Genomic DNA, 12,115 nt, shown 5'->3' on the forward strand with positions numbered 1-12,115 from the left:
AGCAAATTAGTTAGAGACACAGACATAGAGAACAAACATATGGATACCAAGGGGGGAAGGGGGGGTGGGATGGACAGGGAGATTAGGATTGACATATATACAGTACTATGTATAAAATAGATAACTAATGAGAACCAATAGCACAGCACAAGGAAATCTACTTAATGCACTGTGATGACCTAAATGGGAAGGAAATCCAAGGAAGAGGGGATATATGTATCCACGTGGCTGATTCAGAAACTAACACAACATTGTAAAGCAGCTATACTCCAATTTAAAAAAATTAAAAATAAAAAAAGAAGAGTTGACGTTACAGTTTTGAGTCTGAAATCCACATGCTGGAAAAGAAAGCAGGTTTTCTATGTTGCGGTCTGAAGGAAGAATTGCTTTTTCTTCAGGAAATCTCAGACTTTGCTTTTGAGATCCTCACCTGATTAGATGAGGCCCACTCACACTATGGAGGGTAATTTGCTTTATTCAAAGTCTACACATCTAAAAAGTACCTTCTCAGCCACATGGAGACTAGTATTTGACCAGATGACTGGGCACCATAGCCTAGTCAAATTGGCACATAATATTAACCATCATATTTCTTTTATCTTCTTATGAAATTAACATTATCATCACCTACATTTTATAAAGCAGAAAACTGAGGGCTCAGAGATCTCAGGGGACTTGTCTAGGTTACACCACTAGGAAGCACCCATATGGGACAGAATTGAACAGAACCCACCTTTTCAACCATCTGCTCTCTGGCTCTGGGTCTCTCCATTAGCATAGAGGTAGGTCCAGAATCCACATTTATTGATTCCTATGTCCACAAGACTGTTAAACCTCATCTGATTAGGACCATCAGGGACACTCCTTATTAACTAACTGCAGCAAAGAGACCACATATGAAGAGGAACCATCGGGCATCTCATCAAAGGAACAGAGCTATTACAGGATTTGGGGAGAAGATGCAAGGCAGGTAAAAATGAAGCAATTTTGATAGGCTCAGGACAAAGCAGGACTACGTATAAATGATTAACCTGAAGCCTGGGTTCCATAGTGGACTCAGGGTTCTATTTCCTTAGATACTACAACATTCATATAAATGTAGAAAGTTGTGTCTTAAAAAGCCCATCTGAAGCTCTGCAGCTGGGTTAGAAATCAGGCCACTTCTCTGTTTCAAAGTGACTCAGATCTTCCAGGAGAGAATGAGATATTCCATTCTTACGGATGATTTCTCATCATTCTGCTTTATTTTTAATTAACAAAAAACAGTCTTCACAGGTCCACAATCCCAGGTGCTGAACAGACAAAGATGAGTAAGACATCTTAGAATCCTGGTAAGGAGAAAAGGCACAGCCACCAAGTAATCACAATGCAGTGTGATGGGGGCAAGGACAGAGGGAGAGACAAGTAAGCTGGCCTCAGGAACGCAGAAATATTACAGCAAAGGTGGCTTCAGTAGAAACAGATGAATCAGAAGAATGAGTAGTTCACCAGGTGAGGAAACAAGAAAGACAGATTACGTCCAAACAACTACAAGGTAGTATGATAAGTAGTAGAATGGAGAACTAAATAAAGTGCTTAGAGCTAAACTAATTCTGCCTGACTGACTACCTCAAATTTATCGACATTATGCTCTTTGAGGCCCTGGGCCATTGCGTATCTTGTTTCCTCTTCTGCAAAGTCGTCTCCATCCCTACCCCAGTCACTACCCTCCCATCACTGGCCTAGTGACCACAACTTACCCTTCCAGTCTCAGCTGAAATATGTCCTCTGGGAAGCCTTATTATTTTCACAACTAATGAGAGCAAAAATAACAATAATAATATAGCAATAATGAAAGTTTACTGAGTAATTTCTATGCATAATTTCTGTGGCATTTACAAACCACATCATCTCATTTAATTATTACAAGAACCCATGTGATAACGGTCACGCATTTTGTGGAGGCCACTCAAGATTAGTTAAGTAATTTGTTCTAGTTTAGTTAGCTCAAAAGTGACAAAACCAGGATTTGAATTCATTGAGTCTGATTCCAAAAACAACCTAGCATCTTAACCACGAAGGTTTTCTGCAGCATTTTCTGCCTTGTGCAAGCATAATCAACCATACCTTCCTTTGTGCCAACTCTGTATCTTTATGCATCTGTGTTATGGTACTATCCTCAGGCTATTAGTCGTTTTTCACATGGCTCAAACCATCATGAGGTCTTAAAAGGAGTATTTAACTTGATATCAATCCCTAGTGCCTAGAACTGCTACCTACACACAGTAGAAATTCAGTAAATGTTTGAGAATGAATGAATGGATGGGATCCACTATGTGAAACTCCACATAGGTCACTGTCAGGTATGTTGTCTGAGAATGAACTATGAAGGGTCATGTCATACCCAGGCAACAGGCATTCATGGTGGCTAGGGGAGGAAATGGGCAAAAGAATGGACAAAGTCCAGTGTAAAGGCTGCAGCATCACTACGCTGTTGAGAGATGGTCCAGACATCCATTGCCTATTCCTTCCAAAAATCCCTCCAGGTAAGAGATGGTCAGGGCCATCTGAAAATGGCTGCCCCTTTCCTAACACCATCCTCAACACACACACACACACACACACACACACACACACACACACACACACACACAGAGCTTTTATGCCCACACAGGAATATTCTGGCATCTCTAGTTGTCTCCAGTCGGTTACCTCCCAAAAGCTAATAATCCTCACTCACACATCTGCATTTTTAACTCAAGTCCTTACAACCAGGCGTTCCAAGTTCCTGTAAAGGAAGCAAACAGAAACAAAGAGAAAAAGAGCCTTATTGCTCCTGCAGTGTTCTCTCTGGGGACCTTTCCGCTCTTGGTTATGGGTGCTCTGTCTTTCTGCTGTTCTTTTCCTGCTTTAATTTAGAGAACAGAGTTCTGATTGGATTAACTGCCAGGGCACTCTGGAAGAGCCCTTGCTCAGCAATATATGTCTGTCCCTTGCAGGGACATGGTATCCCCATATACCATGTCCTCTCCTGAGCTATCTATTGCTTCACATTTTATCCTCTGCACAAAAATTGGCCTTCAGTTCACACTTTGCAGCACCTGTTCCATTAATAACTAGGAAAGTCAGTTCAGCCAAGGGCCAGACATTCGCCAAGCATTGTTCTCATGCAGTACATAATCAGGTAGCAAGGAGTTATCTTTGCAGAGTTCACTTTCTTGATATTATGTCCCAAACAGAATGTTTGTGAAAATACATTTCACCTGTACATGGTAATAGAGTGACATTACTTCATTGAAATAATTAGACTGTATTTATTCTATAATATAGAAGTTAAAGTATATTTAATAAAACTAGCAGAATATGGCAATCTATTTGAAACATGGCATGGAATTCTGCCTTGTCTTTCAGTGACAAGACATTTTATAAGGACAAGAAGAAAAGTCTCTTCAAGTCCTGATTTGTTTTAATCTAGATAATGTCATGTAATAAAAAAGAAATAGCTTTGAAATCAGATGCCTCTGAGGTTAAACCCCGGGTCTGCCATTTAGCACTTGTGTGACCTTTGAGCAAATGACTTCACCTCTCTGAGCTCAATTCCCTCACTTGTAAAAGAGGATACTACTGACTATCTTACAGGATTGTGGAGGAATGATGGTAATACAGTATGCAAAGTACCGAACAGTGCTCCAACACAAGGAAGGTGTTCAATAAATGGGAATCTCTTTGCATAGGAGGTAGCAAGTAGGAAAGATCCCAAGGACCAAGGCCTTGTTGCTCTCTTCATTAGCTACTCTTCCTGCTGTCCTGCTTTCTACTCCTACCCTCTCCTCTCCCAACAATCCTGGTAGCATGAGGGGCTGGCTTAGCAGTAGAACCAATACCCCTTTCTTCTCCTATTGGCAGACCAACATTTCATCTCAAATCCAGATTTTACCACAAATGAAGGTTCATTTTAGCGTACACCTAGGTTTAGAATTTACTAACAATCTCTGGCCACCGAAGCAGCCAATAGACACCGTAGCTATATTGCAACCCTTAATAGAAGCTTTTTAATACACCTTCTTGATAGTGTTCAGGAATGTAAGGAGACAACTTGAGTTATTTTTAATTCCTTTTGATGGCAAGGACTGTGTCCTTCGAAGGCCCACTTTGTTCCCAAATTAAACCATATGGGTTATGGTATTACAAGTTTTATGGCCCTCAACTTGACTATCAAATTTATAAGACCAGGGCTTTGTCTTTATCTTATTGTCATCCCTCAGCACCTAGCATAGCGTTGCATATGCTACAAACCCTTTAATAACACTTTCTTCTCCTGACTTGATTCACTTTGATATTGACCATCAAACCAAACAGGACCTCAACTACAGCTTACTCTAACCAATTTCCTATTTCCTTCTGAAAAAGATGATAGATGTATTCTTAAATAAATGAGGAGATTAAGAAGTGCTGTGCTAAATGAATCCTAGACTCTTGGCCCAGGAGTATGTTTCAGCGTCCTCAGAGAACTTACAGAAATGGCTGAATCACTGTCAGTGCACTTGAGAAACCCCGCAGAGGAAATGAGCTCCTGGAAAACTGGACACAAGCAAGTGTCATTTGGATTTATAAAAAGAGGAAGAATGTGTATTCATGAACTAGAGAGCACTGAGCTTGACATCTGTTCTGGGCAAAGTTCTAGAACAATTTTTTTTAAAAAACAATAGCTTCTGAGCACTTAGGAAAAGAAGTGGTAAACTTAGCATGAGCTCACTAAGAATAGTCCTGTCACACTAACCTCATTTCCTAGTGACAGAGTTACTGCACTGGGAGATCAGAGAAATAGAGTAGAAATAGTGTAACTAGATTTCAGAAAAGCTTTTGACAGGTTCTCTCATGATACCCTTGAGGGCAAGATGGGGGAAAAGCAGCCTAAATGATATTACAATTGTACAGACTTATAGCCAACGGACAATTAGTACCCAAAAGGAAATAATGATTGATCATACATTCAACAAATTGTTTTAATTCAATTAACAATTTTTTCCCAACCTCTTATGCTTGCCCTATGTCAAGGGCTAGTGATTCAAGTTTACAGAGAATGGAGGAAATCAGACTTGACAGCAGCAACCTTCAAATGCTCCACTTGGGTGATTTGATTTTCAAAAGTGTTCATGTAAACCTGAGATTATGTCAGACAAATAAAGTGTCTAAAATGAGTGAGGCAATGCCTCTGCTCTTCTCTATGTAGACTGCATTCACTTTCTGCTCCATACACTAAGAGAAACTCTGCATTATATCCTAAAAGGAGTGATCAGGATGATGAAAAGACAGCAATAACATCATATTGAGAAGACAGAATGAAATATTAAAAAGAGAAAACCCACAGTTACTTTAGTGCCTTCAAAGAAGTAGAAGTGGGACAGAGCAGAAATTCCAGATGAGCTCAGAAAGGTGCTGAGTTTTCTACAAATGAATTTACTTAAGTGTGGACTGGAACACAAATATCCAGTGAGTGGCTGGAACCCATATCTTGCAATCTTAAAGTTTTTTTCTAAGTGTAGATTTTATAATCTCCCAAAGCAAAGATTCTACCAACCTCCTTGGTTATTTATCCCATGATTTAACTATAAGCTACTATATTTTTTCAACTTATTTTAAATCATGAAACATATTGAAAATATTTTAAAGTACAGAGAAAACTGAACCAACATTCGTATATCCACTACTTAAGTTTATCTAATTTGAACATTTTGCCATTTGCTTCAAATTACTTTTTACAAAATAAATCATTATAAGTATAGTTGTGTTTTCCTCTTCCCCACCCAGAGACAGCATTATCTTAAAGACAGTATGAGCTTGTGTACTCTGGCTACGATATGTTTTATTTTTATGCCATGTGTATACATAATAATAATAAATAAATTTGTATTTTTGTAAGGAAACAAATACGAAGGAGTCCAGTTTATTGGAAGAAAAGAGATAATGCTTAGTGTTGAATGATGGGTATGAGTTATCTAGGCTTTCTAGGAAGAGGAGGGTGTTCCTGGTAGAGGAAACAGCAGTCTCAATCTTACAGAAGCAAGAAAAGAATTGGCAATTTCAAAAAACTGCAAATAAGTTTATATTGCTTTAGGGAAGTTGGAAGTGTGAGAAGATGAAAACTGAGAAATCAACAAGGACCTGATCACAAAAGGCTTTATGCCAGAGAGGGACAGTTAAGAATTTTCATTATGAGAATAATATGATTTATATGCATGTTAGATAAACCTTGTCATGATGTGGTTAGAATGGGGTGGGTGGGGTAAAGACAGTGGGCTGGGAGTCAAGTTGGCAAGTATTGAAAAAGTCCAAGAAAGAGATGATGTATGGTGTTAGAGAATGTTCTAATTTTATTCTCTTATATGTAGCTGTTCAGTTTTCCCAGCACCATTTATTGAAGAGATTATTTTATCCATTGTATATTCTTTATTCCTTTGTCATAGATTAAATTGACCATAGATGCATGAGTTTATTTCTGGGTTTTCTATTCTGTTGCATTGATCTATATGTCTGTTTTTGTGTCAGTAACATACCGTTTTAATGTACAGCTTTGTAGTATAGTCTGAAGTCAAGGAGCCTGATTCCTCCAGCTCTGTTTTTCTTTCTCAACATTGCTTTGGCTATTTGGAAAAATCCCATTTGAAAAATGCCATTGGTAATTTGATAGGAATTGCATTGAATCTATAGACTGCCTTGGGTAGTCATTTTGACAATATTGATTCTTCTAATCCAAGAACACAGAGTATCTTTCCATCTATTTGTGTCATCTTTGATTTCTCTCATCAGTGTCTTATAGTTTTTAGAGTACAGGTCTTTTGCCTCCTTAGGTAGGTTTATTCCTTATTATATTTGGTGCAATGGTAAATGGGATTGTCTCCTTAATTTCTCTTTTGGATCTTTCATTGTTAATGTATAAAAATGCATAGGAAAGGAAACCATAAGCAAAACAAAAAGACAAATTACAGAATGGGAGAAGATATTTGTAAACAATGCAACCGACAGGGAATAATCTCCAAAATATATAAACAGCTCACACAGCTCAATATCAAAAAAAACAATCAAAAAATGGGCAGAAGATCTAAATAGACATTTCTCCAAAGAAAACATACAGATGGCCAAAAGACACGTGAAAATATGCTCAATATCACTAATTATTAGAGAAATGCAAATCAAAACTACCTCACACTGGTCAGAATGGCCATCATCAAAAAGTCTATAAATAATAAATGCTGGAGAAGGTGTGGAGAAAAAAGGAAGCCTCCTACACTGTTGGTGGGAGTGTAAAATGGTACAACCATCATGGAGAACAGTATGGAGGTTCCTTAAAAAACTAAAAATAAAGCTACAATATGATCCTGCAATCCCACTCCTAGGCATATATCCAGAGAAAACCATAATTCAAAAAGATACATGCACCTTGGAATTCCCTGCCTGTCCAGTGGTTAGTGCTACACACTTTCACTGCTGAGGACCAGGTTAAATCTCTGGTCAGGGAACTAAGATCCCACAAGCTGTGCGGCATGGCAAAAAAAAAAAAAAAAAAAAAAGATACGTGCACCCCAATGTTCATAGCAGCACTATCTACAATAGCCAAGACATGGATGCAACTTAGGTGTCCACAGACAGATGAATGGATAAGGAAGATGTGGTATATATATGCAATGGAATATTACTCAGCCATACAAAAGAATGAAACAATGTCATTTGCAGCAACACTGATGGACCTAGATATTACCATACTAAGTGTAGTAAGCCAGACAAAGACAAATATCATATGATATCACTCATATGTGGAATCCAAAAAAAATGATACAAATGAACTTATTTACAAAACAGAAATAGACTTACAGACATAGAAAACAAACTTATGGTTACCAAAAAGGAAGGGGGAGAGGTATAAATTAGGAGTTTGGGATTAAAATATACACACTATTATATATAAAATAGATAACCAATGAGGACATACTGTATAGCACAGGGAACTATACTCAATATCTTGTAATAACCTACAATGGAAAAGAATGTAAAAAAAGAACATATATATGTATGTATAATTGACTCACTTTGCTGTACATCTGAAACTATCACAACATTGTAAATCAAGTATATTTCAATAAAATTTTTTTAAAAAGGGATGATGGAGGGAGTTTAAAATAAATCAGGATGAGGTGAACAGATTAAGAATAGCTTTAACACTGTTGTGTGTACAAGGGCATATTTTTAAGAATGATGAGAAATATTTAAAGAATTTAGTGACCCACTAGATTTGTAATTATATTTCAGGGAATGATTTGTAACATGACATAATCTGAATCATTATAATAGTATATTGAATTATTAATAACATTATTAAGTAAGAAAAAATAATATATTAGAATAATGTTTACGAAAATTGTGAAAAACTCTCATATTACCATTGTACAATGAACAACTTTTGAGTTTTGCTTAAGATGCCCATTTAATTTCCAAATAATTCTTTATAGAATGATTCACAAGTAGTTGTATAAAGTTGGTTCTCATACACAAAGATAAGTATATATTGTTATCAAAAAATAAATTCTATCATTCTACTTATAATGTAGAACTATAATTAAAACATCACTTAATTAGTTCAGCTCTTATTTAGTTTATTTCATTTCTTCCATTTGCCTTCATTCCCATGGAGAAGAGGGTATGGGGCAAGAAGGTTGTGAATTCTACTCTTATGCCATAGGGATAAGAATGGAAACTTGAATGCTCCATTATCTCCCAGAAATAGTCAGAACAGTACTCCAAAATATTGGGTACTAGGACACAGATGTTCTCACATTCACAAACCAAACTAGATTTCCAGGAAGACCCATTTGGACAATTCTGCCTATTTTGCTTTCAATAGAAATGGGTTGTTGTTGTTACTGATGTTGTTTTGCACTGTGCAACTCTAAAGTAATTAGTTATTTGTCTTCTACCTTTAAACCATTTAAATGTGTGCTGGATAGAGAAAGTATATGTAAGTAATATTTGTTTAAAATGGAAGCTGTTTCTTTCTTTTTTTTTTTTTTTTGGTACAGTTTAGAGACAAAGAGAACAATGGGAGATCTTAGATGACAATTATCAAGAGGTATCAATTATGTAAATCAATTATGCTTTCAGTCTGATGGTAAAGAAAGCATCTTTTCCTTATAAAGTTGTTACTGCCTCTGAGGCAGTGCTTAGTAAAGTCGAGCATGTATCAGAACCACACAGAGGGCTTATTACAAAACAGACAGAAGACCCATCCCTAGAGTTTTTGATTTAGTAGTCCTGGGATGGGGCCTCAGAATGCATTTCTAACAAGTTCCCAGGTGATGATGAGGCTTCACCCAAGGACCACACTTTGGGAAGTGCTGCTCTAGGGAGATTTCTCTGACCCCGGAGACTGGGTACCTTGGTCCTCTATGAGCCTCCCTCCCCCATCTGTTTACCCCTCTTCTAGGATCATCACTCTGGAGTCTGATGGCTGATAACACATCTAGCTCCTTGATCAGAACTTTATGCTCCTTTATGCTACCTAAAACAAGTGCATGTCTAGTTTAGACACGTACACCACAGCCCCTGGAGACAGCACAGGGCCTGCATGGCAGAGTAGTAGATGGTTAATAATTAGGCGTTGAATGATACTTGATTGATCATCAAATAAATGAAAATGTAAGTTTTGAGGAAGAAACAGAATGTGTGTGTGTATGTGTGTGTGTGTATTTGTGATCTGAAGAACTCAGAACAGTGATAAGGAAAGCGCTGAGTATTCAGGGAAGAAAAGAGTATTAAAGAGGCAAGGGCTTCCCTGGTGGTGCAGTGGCTGAGAGTCCACCGGCCGATGCAGGGGACACGGGTTCGTGACCTGGTCCGGGAAGATCCCACAAAAAAAAAAAAAAAAAAAAAAAAAAAGAGGCAGGATATATCTAACTAAAGGAAAAATAAGAAATTAGATTTTGAAATTCACTTTAGCTACCATAGTGTGTGATGGGAATAGAATAATTTAGAAATATCACAGTAATAAAAGTGTACAAATGGTTTGAACATTTTCAGATATACTCTTTGGCCCACAAAGCTCCATCCTGTGTAGCTAGTAGAACTGAGAATCACCCCCATTTACCTGCAGTATAGCCAAGGGCACACCAGAGATTAAAGAGATCACCAACATCTTAAACAGAAAAAGAATTATAAGGAAAAAATGGAGGAGACCTAGTAGGTCATTCACTTCTAGTCTCTGGAGTACTGCAAGATTAAATAAAGTAACATAGGAAAAAATTATGGAAATATACTCAAGAAAACTTAAGACTCTCTGATCCTCTAATTTTTAGTGCCTCTCGAAATTCAAGGATTTATTGTCAACTCATTGCTTAAACCCCTATTCATCAAAAGAAATATATTCCCTATGGTCTGCATTAGAAATAGAAATAAGAAAGGCAGTGTAAAAAGTTGATTTTTGCGGTAGTAAATGACTTGCTTTTTCCTGTGTTCATGAATTTCTGGTTTGTAACTGTACTTATCCAAAATATTAAAATGACCTTCAGGCCAACCCCTTTACTTAAGAGTAAAAGGGGAAGGGAAAAATTTCTAGAAGTTGACCATTACAGAAATTACTTTCAAGGCATTTGTCTTTGATAGCTGCTGTTTCACTCGTATAATCATCCTTTTCAGTTGACAAGTTTCCAAGATTTTAATCTTGGATTGGAAATGTTACCCTTTCAGAAAGGACTTATATTGTCAGAAGCAGTGCCGTCGTGGAATACAGAATCATATATGAGAGCACCTGTTGTATTGAAAAATACACCACTGCTAGGAAAGGCATTTAAAGGTTTACTCTGCTTGCTCATAAATCGCTTTCAATGTGCTCAAGTTCTTAAACAACTTATTTAAACCTTTCTTATTTCTTTTATTATAGCTGTGTCATTTGCATTGCTGAACATGGGGTTATGTTGGCAATTCCAGATAAACCATCGCTTGGAGGGTTTGTAACTGCAACGAAGTTTCACCCTGGCTTGGAATTCAAAGAGAAAATTTTTGTGAGCATTTTTTTAAATTTAAAATATATCTGATATTTTTAAGAAATGGTCAGATTGACAATTCGGGTTTACAAAGGGAAGCAAGTGGCCTAAAGCACACAAAACTAACAAGGGCATTGGGAGACCTGGACATGTTTACCTAAATTCACAGATTTGCTTGGTTGTTTTAGAAAAACATATTCATGGCATTTAAAAAAATTCTATTAACTTTATTTGAAGATTGTTGCTGCTCTTTATTTTAAATTAAAAAGTTATTTTTAATTGTATGGACAGCTGTTCTACGCCCTCTCAGTCAAAATATTTAAAATTCATCTAGATATCTTTTTAACCTTGGGCACACACAGGCTCAGTGCTTTCATTCTTGCTGTCTTCTTATACAAAGCTAATACCAGTATCCCGTCTTCTACCTACCACCTGGAGTTGTTCTAGGGATGAAATAAGACTCAATTAGCTCAGATTTTTTTAAAAAAATAAAAGAGAAAGAGAGAAGTTAGTGTACGTGGACAGGAAGCCTTTGATTTGAGGATGAAACTGAGTTAGAAATATGAAGCAAAGAAGCATTTCTGAGAAGGAGAATTTGAAGGAGATTTGGAATAACAAAAAAGAAATTACAGGATGGAAGTTCAAAAGAGCGAAGAGGCCTGAGGACAAAGAAACCTTTCTCTTGCTCACATTGAGAAGTTCACAAATCATAAGCATAATTTTGATACATGATACGTTTGCAAAAATCTCTGTCTCTTTACTCTGTCTTATAAAATGCCAAAGACAAATTCTCCTACCTGTGAGAATAAAAAGTGCAATAGAGAGCAAGGTAAAAATTCCATCCTGCCACACTAAGAAGTCCAGGAAAAAGCAGTCTGAAAAGGAATAAGGAGCTTCTGTATCTAGCAGATTCTCAGACGAGATACCCTGAGGAACTCTTCTACTGAAAACAAAATATAAATAATATGTATCAATGAGCTGGTAAACGATTAAGAAATTCTCAGGGGCCAACGAATAAGTGAAAGAGGAAATCCAGGTTAGGAGAGCACTGAAGCCATCTTTCACTCTGAGGGTAAGAGAAAGGGTGTAAGGGTAGGCGTTGT

The sequence above is a fragment of the Pseudorca crassidens genome, chromosome 7, assembly GCF_039906515.1.
Source record: "Pseudorca crassidens isolate mPseCra1 chromosome 7, mPseCra1.hap1, whole genome shotgun sequence".
NCBI classification, from domain to species: domain Eukaryota; kingdom Metazoa; phylum Chordata; class Mammalia; order Artiodactyla; family Delphinidae; genus Pseudorca; species Pseudorca crassidens.